A 14,246-nucleotide genomic window follows, 5' to 3' on the forward strand; every position below is an offset into this window, starting at 1 on the left:
TTATGTGTTTCATTTCATTTTTGACAACTTCCAATTTTCCTAGATTCATACTTTGTACCTTCCATGTCCTGATTATTAATGGATGTTTGCAGCTGTTTCTTCTCATTTTGAGTCATACCACATCAGCAAATGAAGGTCCTGAAAGCTTTACACCAGCCATGTCATTAAAAGTTGGCAGCTCTTCCCTAGTCGTCTTTTAAGTGCCTTCCAACCCGAGGGGCTCATCTTTCAGCACTATCTCAGAGAATGTTCCGCTGCTGTTCATAAGGTTTCACTGGCCAATTTTTTTTTTTTTTAGAAATAGATCTCCAGGTCCTTCTTCTTAGTCTGTGTTAGTCTGGAAACTCCACTGAAACCTGTTCCCTGGGGGTGACCCTGCTGGTATCTGAATACCAGTGGCATATCTTCCAGCATCACAGCAACACACAAGCCCCCACAGTTCGACAAACTGACAAGGCTCGGTTTCTTTATCTGTAAACCCGGAGAAATCCCACATTTCGGTGTTATTGGATTTAATTATGTCACACGTGAGAAATGCTAATACCCAGCCTAGCTGAGAATAAGTGCTCAAATAAAAAAGTATTAACCACCCAAAAGAAATCTTTAAAATGGAAAACGGAACACCTTCCTTTATCTAAAGCTTTTTTGCACATTGTAGGCCTGAGTTTCACTGAAGTTATATAATCTGATTCTGCATGGGAAATTAAAGCCATATTTGGTTGATTAAAAAAAAAAAAAAAAAGTTTTTTTTTTTTTAATATAAGTGCTTATAAAGACACAGGATTAATAACATGTCAACATGAACCCATTTATATGGCAATTGTTTTTCTTTGTATGTAAAATAAAACAAATTCCTACGGTGGCGTAAATCAAAGTGTTTCAGTATGGTCTCATGTGTCCCTGGAAACTTGAAGAAATTCTGTAGCGACTCAACAAAATTTAAGTTGCCGGTTAAAGTGCCTACAATATACACAACTGAATGGGTATCTGCTGGAGCAAATCCTCTGAGACATTCACGTACTTTTCATTTCCCCTTTTGCACATACCAGAGGATGATAAATCCTACAATAAAGACAATGTGGCGAGTTTTACCCAAGCACACCTAAAATCATTTAAAGACTTGGAGCTTCTCAAATCACCTACCACATAATTGCAGGTACTCTGGGTAAAGCCGAAGCTTTCCCTTCATACACATACTTGCTTGTAGCCCATATGCTTTGCTTGCACTCATAGCCACAGAAAGGATGCTTTCTCTACCCCTGAAAAAAAAGTGGTTTCTGGGTCTTTATGTGACACACATACCAATTTTTTTTTTTTTTTATATCATTCATGCTCATTCCAGAGTAGCACTAGGCAAAAAAATATTAGTGATGCCAAAAGACATCAGGAGTCAACATTTTACAACTGTCAGTAACTGGAGGACATCACGTTTCTCTTGTCCAAGGGAGCCAGGGCTCATTTTAAAGTCTGATTACAGCATAGAATTCAACGGGCGCTCACAGCACATAGCATTCAGAAGATGCTGGCCAGCTTGAGGGCTGGAGCAGGCAGCTCACTGCATTCCTGGTATGCTCTCACTTAGTCACTTCGCTCTGCCTTCCCCTGAGGATTTTAAACAGTGCTTCGAATTTTACTGGAGTCATAAATCACATATTTACCTTCACGTGACTGGTATTCAACAGAGTCAGAGTTTTCAAAGTTTGTCTGCCGGATGTATTATGTTGCTGAAATATAGAAATAGCTGCCGTTGCAAGCCAGTGGTTAGTAAAACCCAAAGACCCAACAGTATCTTTCCCAATCGATTTGAGGAAAGAATGTTTATAAAATATATACTGCTTTTGGTTAGGGGCTGATTTCTAAATAAACAGATTCAGCATTGGAAATTCTAGAGACAAGCAAAACAAGACGCGCATTAGAAAACGTATTTTTAAAATCAACTCTCACAATCTTTGCCTCTTGTGAAATTTAAGACTAAAATCGGTCGCATTGAGTTTCTGATTTACAGCCACTCCAGTTTAACTTCTTTTTCAGTCATCGAGGAAAACTGCTCACTCTTTGTTAGCAGAATACTTTCGTCTATTTTACAATGTCTGATGCTGCGTCTTTGCTTAAGAAGGCATTTTGCTTGCTATGATCTAAAGGCGGCCACTTGTTTGAGTCAGGGGAAGTGGAGAGGAAAGCTTCCCTACAACTCTTCTAGTCCTTTTGGACCTAAGGAAATAGGAAATGTTGGCGGTTAAGGGACTGCATCCCCCCCCCCAAAAAAAAAGTGCTAACCCACACAACATAACGCAAGTTAAGCGGGGCTATCTTCCCTAATTTGCAAATGAACTCAAGTCAACTAGATTTTTATCCCAGCTACAAACTGGAAAGGAGAAAACAAGAAAGGAAACCCCGTAACTTGGTTAGATCCTACCTTTCGCACAAGATTATATGCCCAATAGCCGCACAGGATGTTTCCAGGAGACTAAAAGGCCAGGAATAAGCAAGAAGATATCGCTGGCCCAATGTTCACATTGATTACGAAAAGAATAGTGCAATCTGATACACAGCTGTACAACACATATATAAACGTTAACACTGCACTGTTTGCCGTTTAAGATAAAAAAAATAAGATAACATTAATTCTTAAATAATTACCATGACAAACATTTGATCAGAAACCACATGTATACTATATAGCCTTTACTCATTCTTCCAACAGTTTACTGAATACCCTACTACAGCTGGTAAAATAAAATATAGAGATACTGTCCCTGCCTTCAACTAGCTTATACTTTATTTGGAAATAAAAATCCAAATATATGATATACTAAATAGAAAAAATAAGAGTCCATTACAAAACTACGAGAGCAGAGTAGATAGTTAATTGCTAAATTAATCACAGGACATATAAGTGCTATAAGAATTCAGTAGGAAAAAGAAAACTGTTTCTATGGGCTGGCTGTATACTTCTGAACACAGGCACTTAAATCAGAAAAAAAAAGCTGAGTTTTGCCGGGTACTGTAATCCCACAAAGTAATGTCCTTAACTCCTCTGAGCCTTGGTTTTGTCATCAATAAAATGGAAATGATGAAAATATGTACTCCCATACAGTTATTATAAGGAACTGACACACTGTATGTGAAAGGATTCTGTAATCTGTAAAGAAGCTGTTTAATGAGCACTGTGTAAAACGGATCACACCAAATCCTTAGGGTTAATTTGGTTTTGGGGGAGCTGAGCAGAAAGGGCTAGGTTGTCAGAGGGGAAGATGATTAACTTTTTCCTTACATATTTCTCTGCTGTTCAAACTTTTCTAATGTATGTGTACTATTAATCTCATAACAAAAAAATTTAAAGCTATATAAATACTACCTGAAATACATATATCTGGATATCATAAAGCATTCTAATTGTAAACACTAATAAGCCTGTCACTTTACATATAGATGAATTAGTCCTAACTGAAGCAAGTCCCAGTTCTGGTTTCAATTTGAGAAATTCTAAAGTCATAAACATTTGCCAAGCTTGGGAACGATACCCAACTGGAGCAATGTTTCCTTTCCGTGACATTTTAAAATACAGCAGACTTAGTAGTTACCCTGAACTATCTGTGGATTTGAAAAATCCATTTGGTCAATAACTTTTGAAATAAGCATGTTAAATAATGTTGGTTCCACAAAGGCAGGTCTTTGTTGTGTCTTAACTTTGCTTTCTAGAGCCCATCATATTCCAGGTATTTAATAACTTTACAGTCGCCAAGCCAGTACCAAATCAACGCCAAGGACTCCATACAGCATGGCAGGCTTTTCAACTAAGCCTGATCACAGATTCACATTCCTAACACTCTAAGTGAGCGTGAGCTCTCTGAGGGCAGGAAGTCCATCTTGCGACTCTTCGCGTGCCCAGTCCCTGGCGTTGTGAGAGGCCTAGGAACGTTGTCACTCCTGGGTGCCACTGAACTGACCCTGACTCACAGTCACACCTTGTGACGGAGTAGAGGTTTCCTAGGCTGGAATCTTTATGGGAGCAGATCTTTCTCACGCACAGCAGTTGGGTGGGTTCAAACCACCAACTTTTTGGTTAGCAGCCGAGTGCTTAATCATTGTGCCACCAGGGTTCCTTCGGCACATGAATAAAAAATCCATTGCCGTTGAGTCCATTCTGACTCAGTGACCCTACAGGATAGAGTAGAACTGCCCCATAGGGCTTCCAAGGAGCGGCTGGTAGATTTGAACTGCTGACCTTTTTGGTAGCAGCCAAATGCTTAACCACTGTGCCACTAGGATTTCCTGGCATGTAAATAGGCAAAAGTAAATAATTACGGAACTACTTGAAAGAACCAAACCAGTTGCTGGCTGATTTTTTGAAAGTCAATTGCCAGGTCTTTCTTCCAAGGCTTCTCTGAATGGACTTGAACCTCGAACTTTTCAGTTAGCAGCTGAGCATATTAACCACTTGCACCACCCAGGGACTCCTATTTGGAGAAAAGATAACCCTAAAACATTTTAGTCAACTGGAAACCAAAGGAGACAGACACATGTGCTAAGGGGAACACAACCTACCTGTTTCTGTGGAAAAAAAAAAATCATTTAAGATGTTCTAAAAGCAGTAAAGATAAATGCAAATTTGAATCCCTTGAAAAAAATCATAAAATCCCTATTTGGTGTAGGTAGGACCATTTGAGAAAGTAAGTTGTTATTGTTCTGTGTGCCGTTAAATTGATTCCAACTCACAGTGACCAAACAGGACAGAGTAGAACTGCCCCATAGGATTTTCTAGGCTGTAATCTTTAAGGGAAAACCCTGTGGCGTAGTGGTTAAGAGCTATGGCTGCTAACCAAAAGGTCGGCAGTTCGAATCTTTAAGGGAGCAGATTGCCAGGCCTTTTCTCCCAGAGAGCCACTGGCGGGTTCGAATTGCCTACCTTTCAGTTAGCAGTCAAGCGCTCAACCATTGTACCACCATGGCTCCTTTTAGAGAAAGTACAGCTGTATGGAATAAGATGAAATCATGGAGCAGTTTGATGAGAACCATCTTTCATTTGTCTTACCCAAAATTTCAGAGGGCAGGATAAAAAGTTTCACAATTTGTGGCAGAAACAAGTTCACACTTGGAATGCGGGATTCCTAGCTGGCTGCTATTTCACTGGCTCGTGGTTCCCCTATGATGACTTGTAATTAAACATACAAACCAAACCAAACTCATCCCTGTCGAGGTGATTCCAACTTATAGCGACCCCGTAGGACAGAGTTGAACTGCCCCACGGGGTTTCCAAGGCTGTAACAATCTTTACGGAAGCAGACTGCCACATTTTTCTCCCGCGGAGTGGCTGGGTCCAAGCTGCTGATCTCCCTGTTAGCAGCTGAGTGATTATCCACATATAAAAAAAAAATATAGACCCTTAAAAAGGACAGAGTTGGTATCCTATTCACACGTAATAAGACTATTAGAATGTATTCAGTCACACTCACATACTTCCAGTATTACGCAAGCAAAGATGGGAAAAAAGGGAGGGGGGATTGAGTCATACTAGGCTCACTCGAGCTATGGAATAGGCCCTAAAGATACAAGTATGGGAGCGGAAGTACAGTGATATGAAGTAATTCCTCTGCTCTTCATTGATGATTTAAATCTCTTGCGAATGATGTGCTGAGTGCTAATCTCTTTGTTCCTTCCTAAGCTGCCAGGTAATTCATTTTTATCTTATTTAATCCTCCTCACAAGGTAACCAGAGCCTGCCATAACTTTTAAACCCCTTAACCTGTTGCTGCCAAGTCAATTCCAACCATAGCAACCCTATAGGACAGAGTGGCACTGCCCCAGAGGATTTGAACCCCTTGCCAAAAACAAATCAAACCAAACCCACTGCCGTCGAGTCGATTCCTACCCATAGAACCCCTTAGTGGTACTTGAATTCAAGAGAATCCATTTTACGAAAAGCAAACGCTTTAAGATGGGTCTCACTTAAAGCCCTTTGAAATAGTCAACCCAATGCATATAAAAGAGATATAATTTGTTCTACTCCTCAAATGTGTTATAGAAGGCCAGTAGAAATGAAATGTTTGGGTTGTAATTAATTCCTTAGAGAATGCTGACTTTCTTAGTTTGGTTGCTCAAATTAAATTTGGAAGCTACCTAGAAATTTTCTCACATTTTGATCTCTGGAAGGGCAATTAATCAAGCTCTTGTTTGAGGCAATTCTTTAATCAGAACTCTGTGGAGGGAAAGTCAGAGAGCTGTATATTTGGAATATTCAACAGCATATATAATTGAAAACAGCAACAACAGGAGAAGAAAAGTAGATTCCAGTGGGCTGATATCGTATAACCTTTGGTCAAGCAGTACTTGGCAAATTTCAACAGACCTAGTTAACCAAAGATAAAACTAAGCAGCAGAATATGGCTGAAACAAAACGAAAGTATTCAAATAGAATCAGGAGCTACCAGCGGGAATCAATGCTATCGAGCAGCAAGGATTTACCAGAGGCGATTTGTTAGGAGACCAGAGCCGTTACTTCATAGTAAACCCAAATAGTAGATGCTTGAAATTAAAACATTAACGTTTCTGTAGGTCAAGCTATACACCGCATTCAGAGAGCCAGCCAAAATAGCTGAGGAAACGGGGAAGGCCACATGTGGAACTAATTACTCATGTAGGGGCCATGACAAAGAACATTTCTCCAGACTTTTCATGGGGGCTTCACTTTCAGGAAGTCGCTATAATTACTGTTCAAGTCTAGGGCAGCCTGCAAGCCGCTGACAGATCCGACAGACAAGGAGGAGGAGGGAAAGAGGGGGAAAAATGAACTTATCTGCCCTTTTTGACGGGTGAAATACCAGAAAATAAAGTACCACAGGAAAGCTCGAAAAGGTTTCCAAATGAGCCCTGACTCCCAGTGTTCGACTTTCTGTTTACTTTTTTATCTGCCCTCCACCTTCTGATTACTTTCCTAGCCTGGATCCGACAGAAAATTTGTCCTCTACGCTAACTCACTTTCAGTTGGCCACGGCAGAACTGTACATCTTGACTCTTTTTTTACAGCTTTTCCATACTGGGGCCCACTTCCTGCCCAGTTGAGAAAAAAAATCTGGCCTGAAGATGAAATGACTGCTTAACATTACACTAAAACATCTGGTACCATTTTCTGCACAGACCCACGTCTGAGAGCAGCCATTCCAGCGGTCTCTCCAGCGGCACAGCGCATACCCAAACCTCCCCAGGGTGACATCATCCCATATATGGACTCTCCAGCCCAGCCCTCCCCCTTTTCCTGGTCCTAAATTCATTGCCAGTTCCCCAGTCTGCAGCAAAAGTGCCACGTCAAGACTGGAAATCACAGCCTCGAGTGTGTCTCAGGCAGTGCAGAGGGTTCAGGGGGGAAAGCCGAACGCGGCCCCCAATGCAGGAAGGGAGGCTTTTCCCAAAGACCAGGAGAGGATTTTAAGGAAATAGATGGAAGCTTCTGGAGATCCTGCTCCGTCGCCCCAGTGTTCAGACTACCTGTTCAGGACAATGCCGTTGTACAGTAGTCTGCACATTGGTTAGACTGGGCAAGGGACAGCAACGCCATGGACTGCTGGGGACAAAATGTGCTGTTTCCGAGGAGAAGACAGTTGTTGGCTCTTTTTTCGAATCTCATATCCAGTGTTTTTCTTCACAGGTCTTGCACACTAGGGACCAAGAAACCCTTGGGGGCACTTCAGGAAAAGACTGCTCAGGGGAAGACCTGCGGGTAAGGCCTTCTTGACTACTCCCCTAGGTGTGTGTTCAATGACGTGCGTTCAGATGCGAGAGAAACAGGTCTCTACTGATGGGTACTGATGGATTTCATTTTAAAAGAAAAATAAATGCCTGGTACATAGCAATTTACACTTTGTTATCTGATTTCTGAAGATTTAGCATTCAAGTATTTTCTTTAAAGTAAAGGTTTTCCCACCTCAAAATGAAATACGATAGAAATCACTCCAGTCACTTAAGAATAATTTAACGAGGATAGTTTTGAAGTAAATATTCAGAGACTTAAAAACTTATTTGAAGGCAGGCTGTGTGTATAACTCTTAACACCCTAGGGTTGAATCCATTTTGTATCAAAGTAAAAATACTTGTTATTTTTTAAATGCCAAATGGATTGTGCTTTCCTGAAAATTTACTTCTATAATATAAATAATAGTATCTAACAATAAAAGGAGAGCCTGCCTAGTTCTTGCCAAGCAGACAATGCGGATGGGGCTGGCCCTCAGAAGACAGCCAACCTGGACCTCATGGAGTCTGCAGCCGAGTAGATCAGGGAATAGAAACATCTATCTTTACATATCACAATATGTATCTGTACATTATAATACAAATAAAGTCCAAGATTGGTTGATGACTATTGGTCATCTGAGCCTGCCTGACTATATTTTACAGTCCTTCTACTTCTCTGGGCATTTAAAATGATAAGTTACTTTGTCTAGAATCCCACTGATAAAAAAGGAATTTGTAAACGAAGGCAGAAGTTTTCTTTGGTCAGTTTCCAGCAGTCCAGGAGGTGAAGGAGGGTGGGAGAGGGGGAGGAAGGTGGGAGGGAGGAAAACCCTCAAGCTGAATGAAATCCCAATAGAGAAAATAATAAAGAGAAAGTCTGGGTTGCAATATGATCTGTGCTGAACTTTGGTGGTGGGTTCCTTAAAGAAAGTTCTGGAAAAATGTTACCGCCTTACCCCTAAATTCCCTCAATCCCCATTTATCTCTACCCCCAAACCATTCTATAGAATGAAAACATCTTCTGTTCTGTAGGCTTTTTGCGAGAAATGAATATAATCTCTTTTGTCCTTCTGTAAACTCTTTAAGGCTACAATGCTTTCTGAACAAATTCTATAAATTATACCTTTTGCGACAATTAAAAATTCTCAAGTTCTCTTTTGCAAACATCTTAGTACAAAAATTTCTCCAAGTTGTCTCTTGTCAAAAATTTTTATTTTTTAAAAATTTCCCTTCTGATCATTCCAAAATTGGTGTAAAGAACATATAACTTTTCTCATCAGTTCATCATTTTTAGGTAAAATGTAGAAAGCAAGGAGAAATTTGGCAGTCTAAATCACTTGGATGATAAAATTAAGTCAACCCTTTTTTATTGTGACTTGGCAACTTCCATATTAATTATTTAAAAAAAAAAGTGATATTTTTTAAGTTTATGTAATTTCTTTTATAGATAAAAACGTTTTAAAAACTATTAGGTAACTTATGGGAGACTATTTTTTTTAAGAAACATTTTTACTTATTGATAAAATTACTAAAGAAGAAAGATAAGCTTTATGGTACCTTGGCAATGTTTAAGGCTTCTCAAATTTTCTGTCTTTTGTTCTTTTGAAATGATTGAATTTCGTAACTTGTTTCCAATTAATGATTGAATTTAAATTTCTTTATTCAGATTAAATGGCCTTTTCATTTCAAAGAAACTAACCCCTAGTGGTCCCTCCCCTATTTTCTCCCTCTTACTTTTAGTCTGGAGACAGAGGGACACAGGCCATTCTTGGCATGCATACAGGAGTGGAAGTTTAAGAATTACTTTGCAAGGGGGTAGCCAAGGAGACCCCCACATGCTCCGTGGGGCACATGTCCTGCTATGCCAACCCACTTCTGATGCAACAAATGCAAAGATACAATGCTTATCTTTCAACCGTATGAACTAAAGACCACAAGTAAAGCTCACTTTATAAACCTTTGCTGAATGAAGTCAGCATGTTCCTTTATACGCGGGTACGTGTGCCAACATTTATATACACATGACAAAAAATAACCTTGTCTATTTCCAGGTAATTAGAATAATCTTTAATTTTATCTTGATATTACTTTATAAGGAGATATACAAATATTTTAGGGATCATGGAATCTCTTCCAGAGGGAAATAACCCACAGTGAACATCTTCAACTAAAATTACCGCTGGATATGATGGTAAGTGTGAGTATTAAAATTAAACATTGTACATCATCATGAAGCGAAAATTGATTACAGGGCCTGTCCTAACTACACTTTATAGAAATTTTGCTATTATTTTTTGTTTTAGTGTATGGGTAATAGAAAGTCAGACTAGGTACTGGGTTAAAAGAAGAATTTTTTCTGCCATCTAAGAGAAAGAAAATTCAGAGCCTTAGCTTCAACACGATCATTTCTTAATTGGAAGAGGATCAATACCAAACAGTTACTCACATTTTCAAATCTATTTTGTTTACAAACCATAGATCTCATAATCAAAGGAAGTTTGTTTACAACAGACACAATCTTACACTGATCGCTTTCCTGTAATTAGTCAATAGGTTTAATGTCCTTCCCGATTAGCATCCGGGCTAGTGGCCCAGATAACGTGTTTATATATTTAAAAATATACCATCTACCACCACCTCTCGCCTACAGACCACCCAAGTATTTGAGTCTGTGGGAAAGAATTTAGGCATAAACGCCTCATGAAAGAATTATTTTCCATTTTTTTGGATTGAAATCTTAAACTGTTAGAGGATATAAAAAGAAAATACTACTTGGTAATGTAAAAAAATTCACTTAACCCTTACGCGTGCATCCTCACTAAAGAGAAGCCAGAGCTTTCGGTTATCCTACAAGAGATCTGTTCTGAAAAACAATCCACTTTCCTTTCCGCTAAAGAGAAAAGCTCACTCATCATAATAATTTTCAAGTAATAACTAAGAGACCATCACTCAGAAATCCTGGCTTAAAATAACAAAAAGGTCAAGCTTTAACCTGAGAAGAGACAGGAAATTCCTGAATTAAGATCGAAACTTTCTTAACTCAAAGCCCATTTTACATCAGTGCCCTGCAAATGATGTGGGTATAGATTTACCCGTTTTTCGAAGGTCTCTTACTAAGAACATTTATCAACTTCGGTAAGTAGGGACAAGGAGGTAAATTAAGAAAAATAATTAAGTCTTGACTTAATGTTTCCTGAGTTCAGTCACGACAGCCTGTTTCCTGGAAAAGCCCTGGTTTAACTTTGCTGTAGAGGGCTTAGAAATAATTACTTTCTTGAATTTTTCTTTCTTAAGAAATAAAAGAAAAAAAGAGGAAGAAGAAGAAACAGGACATAATAGCCATATTAATAGTTACATGGTATGATATAATGTAAACAGCTCTTTCATATTTTATCTAGTATTTTAAGTGCTAATAAATTAATACTCACCCTACAGTTTGTGAGACAGAAGAAAAATCTTAACTATTTTTCATCCTTTCATCTTTTTAACAAGTTTAGGTGCAGGCTGAACATGACTATGAAGTGTGCATATGCTACGTTCTTACCACAATAATGTTTCAAAGATCTATCAGAAACATAAATTGCCCCAAAGCACTGTGAGCAATAATTTTTCAGCAAGATTTTTTTTCCCCTTAAGAACAGTTATGGATTTTCAGATTAAAATTTCTGAATATCTTGGTTTAATAAAACTGTTTTATATTCAAGGATAATACATGAACTCACAAATATTTCTTTTTATTTTTTCAGGTTGCATGAATCATTAATTGAGAGAGTTAACTGGATCAAATTATTTATGGGAGAGAGAGGGAAAACTATACAGTGATATCTAATTTCCCTCAAAATAGTCTTTGTGAGCGAATCACTCTATAGTAACAACAACAATAACAAAATAACATTTTAAGGTACTTTTTTTTTTTTTGCATGCTCTGACCTTGTAATTATTTAAAGAGCAGCCAAATTTACTGATATTTTTGATTCTGTCAAGAGAAAAAAAAAAAAGTTCATCTATTCAGAAGTGATGGCCCAAAACAGAATCAGGCATTTGTTTTTTTTGAAATTAAATAAATGAACAAAATTGTACTTACCAATTCTTTGTCACAACTCTACCAAATCTAACCACCGCATACAAGTTCATCTTTGTTGAAAACTGTCATTTGTTCAGTCTTTAAAAATGACTTGGTTCTCCATAAAGCTTCTATTTGCTATTTATCTCAGAATTTTACAATTAAAAATGAATAACAAGCTATTTGTTTCTTTTAAAGTTCTTGGAAAACATTCCGAGGTATATATGCTTTGGACAATTTCTTTTTTTTTAAAAGAAATTCCATTTACTGGAATTTTGACTATCTGGATATTTTGTTTTTAGAAGGACAGAGTATTTGTTAAATACCTTTATGGATGTGAATTGATAATTTATATTAAAATAGACAATAGAATTATTGTTTATTCACCAGAATTAAAATTTATATCTGTATATATAACACCATTAACTCTTCCTTATATAAATCATAAGGAAATTTTCTAAAGGGTCTGGTTTTAATTTTTGGTTATTAAACGAAGCTTCCTTTTCTGTGTTTAAGGTACTATTTTGTAATTCTATTCCATTAACAACGCCCAAAACATGTTCTGAGCACTCTTGTGGGTACCCTTACAGTTTATACTCTTTGATGCCGGGCATAGTGCTGTAGTTAATTTAGAAGTATGTAAATTAAGCCCACAACTGCTTTTTATTTGGTTTTCGCCGCTCATACGCAGAAGCTTTGCATTAACATGCAAATGAGAAATTTAAATAACTTCTCCTTGTTTAATAAAGTACCGGTAAAAATAGATCCCCATGCAAAGCCTCATTATAAAAGCATCAGATACCAAAGACGGCCGGCTGGGTTGCCAAATACATTAGGCCCATTAATTATTTTGAAAATGGCTGCCGTTTCCATGTAAATGACAAGTTTCTCTTTCATAGGCAAGGTTATGGTACTTATCTCCTACAAGAAACATGTATAAACATAGTCTCTATCTTTAACTTCAGTATTAAAATATGCAGAGTTTACGCGAAGAGGAAAAACATCTGGTTCAATTACTCTGAACTCTGACGGCATGTGGGCCAGTAATAATATGAACTGGATTTAAGAATAAACCTTGTGTTTAACCTTCCCCCCCCACCCCAAAAAACTTCAGTGTGAGTTTTCTGTTATGCCAGTTATCCGTGTTAGCATATTTGGAACAAATGTATGAATGCATTTTCTGAATAAAGCCAAAAGCCTAACTTGTTTTTAGTTCTATAATGTTTTAATGTTTAATTCTATTGTGTGTTTTTCTCCCTTTCCCCTTGCCCTCCCAAATCACCAAATCTGGATAACAGACTGAGTGTATCTGCCCATGAGCAGAGGAAACCTGGAGGAAGCAGGGCCTGGCTGGACGGAGTTGTCATGTGTCTGCCTGTCTACACTTGCTGTGCAGAACATCCGCTCACCTGTACAGCAGGCACAGACAGGCAGTCACACGACAACCCAGCCTGAGTGACAACCAGCCACTGAGAGAGCAGCCCTCACACCATAGCATCTACACCAAGAGCTACCGCCACAGTGAGGGGTGCGGGGCCTGGGGTTTTCATCTGTTGGCTTAATACTTAATGCGCATGTATTAGTATTATTTTATCATTTATTTTGATTCGAATATTGAAACCCACCAAAAGTCAAGTGAGTGGTGCCTATGAAATATAATAAAACCCATTTCTAAAAATGTTCCTGTGCTTTCTATAGTTCTCTTTTCCTAATTGTTGTCAGTAAATCACTGCCCTTGACCTTTACTGTGCACAGCTTTGCAACACCCCATAACCAATATAACAAAAGTCAATAAAACAATATAACTTTAGTCTGATGCTTGACAAAGAACAAATGAGCTAAGTTTAGTTTTCTATAGCATGATTTTTTCTTCAAAAAAAGAAAAGAAAAAGGGGAAAGGATAACGTTCTAGAAGAGCACATGTTTTGAATTGCTAAGCTCCACCAGTCTAGGGGAAACCCTGGTAGCATAGTGGTTAAAAGCTACGGCTGCTAACCAAGAGGTTGGCAGTTCCTTGGAAACCGTATGGGGCAGTTCTACCCTGTCCTATAGGGTCGCTATGAGTTGGAATCGACTCGATGGCAATGGGTTTGGTTTTTTTTTTTTTGGCCAGTCTAGGTAAAACAGAGTGAAAACAGTATTTATTTTCAATATAATTTCCAAGTGTATTAAAATAATTGCTTTTACCTTTTTGATATATTGAAAGCTGAAACTGAAACACTGATATTTTGAAGTGTCATGATATATACCAATTTATTACTATGTCATTGCTTAATTAAGGAGCTTAGATTACAGTTCTAGGAGTGGAATTCACCAGGCAGTACATTCACTTGGAATGCGTGCTCCCATTCACCGTCAATTTTCAAACTCTGAAGAGTGTCAGGCAATTCAACACTTCCAAAAAGAACAAAAAGAGAGATTAATAAATATGCAGTGAACATTTTGTCCTATCTTC

At 38.2% G+C, this 14,246-nt stretch overlaps 1 protein-coding gene and 1 long non-coding RNA gene across 12 annotated transcripts in view; one reads left to right on the forward strand and one right to left on the reverse strand.

Moving 5' to 3' along the window:
* DNM3 (dynamin 3) overlaps positions 1 to 14,246 on the reverse strand; it is a 735,481-nt gene that overhangs the window by 313,045 nt on the left and 408,190 nt on the right. The window lies entirely within an intron of this gene.
* LOC126073940 (uncharacterized) lies at positions 7,091 to 13,455 on the forward strand. 4 transcript variants are annotated; one of them, XR_007516883.1, is made up of 4 exons: positions 7,091 to 7,744; positions 9,845 to 9,919; positions 11,475 to 11,629; positions 13,090 to 13,455. It is a non-coding gene; the product is annotated as an uncharacterized LOC126073940 (long non-coding RNA). The 4 variants fall into 4 exon arrangements; XR_007516882.1 differs by having other exon boundaries at positions 7,091 to 7,717; positions 9,825 to 9,919; XR_007516881.1 differs by having other exon boundaries at positions 7,091 to 7,717.

The sequence above is a fragment of the Elephas maximus genome, chromosome 3, assembly GCF_024166365.1.
Source record: "Elephas maximus indicus isolate mEleMax1 chromosome 3, mEleMax1 primary haplotype, whole genome shotgun sequence".
In the NCBI taxonomy this organism is placed as follows: Eukaryota; Metazoa; Chordata; class Mammalia; order Proboscidea; family Elephantidae; genus Elephas; species Elephas maximus.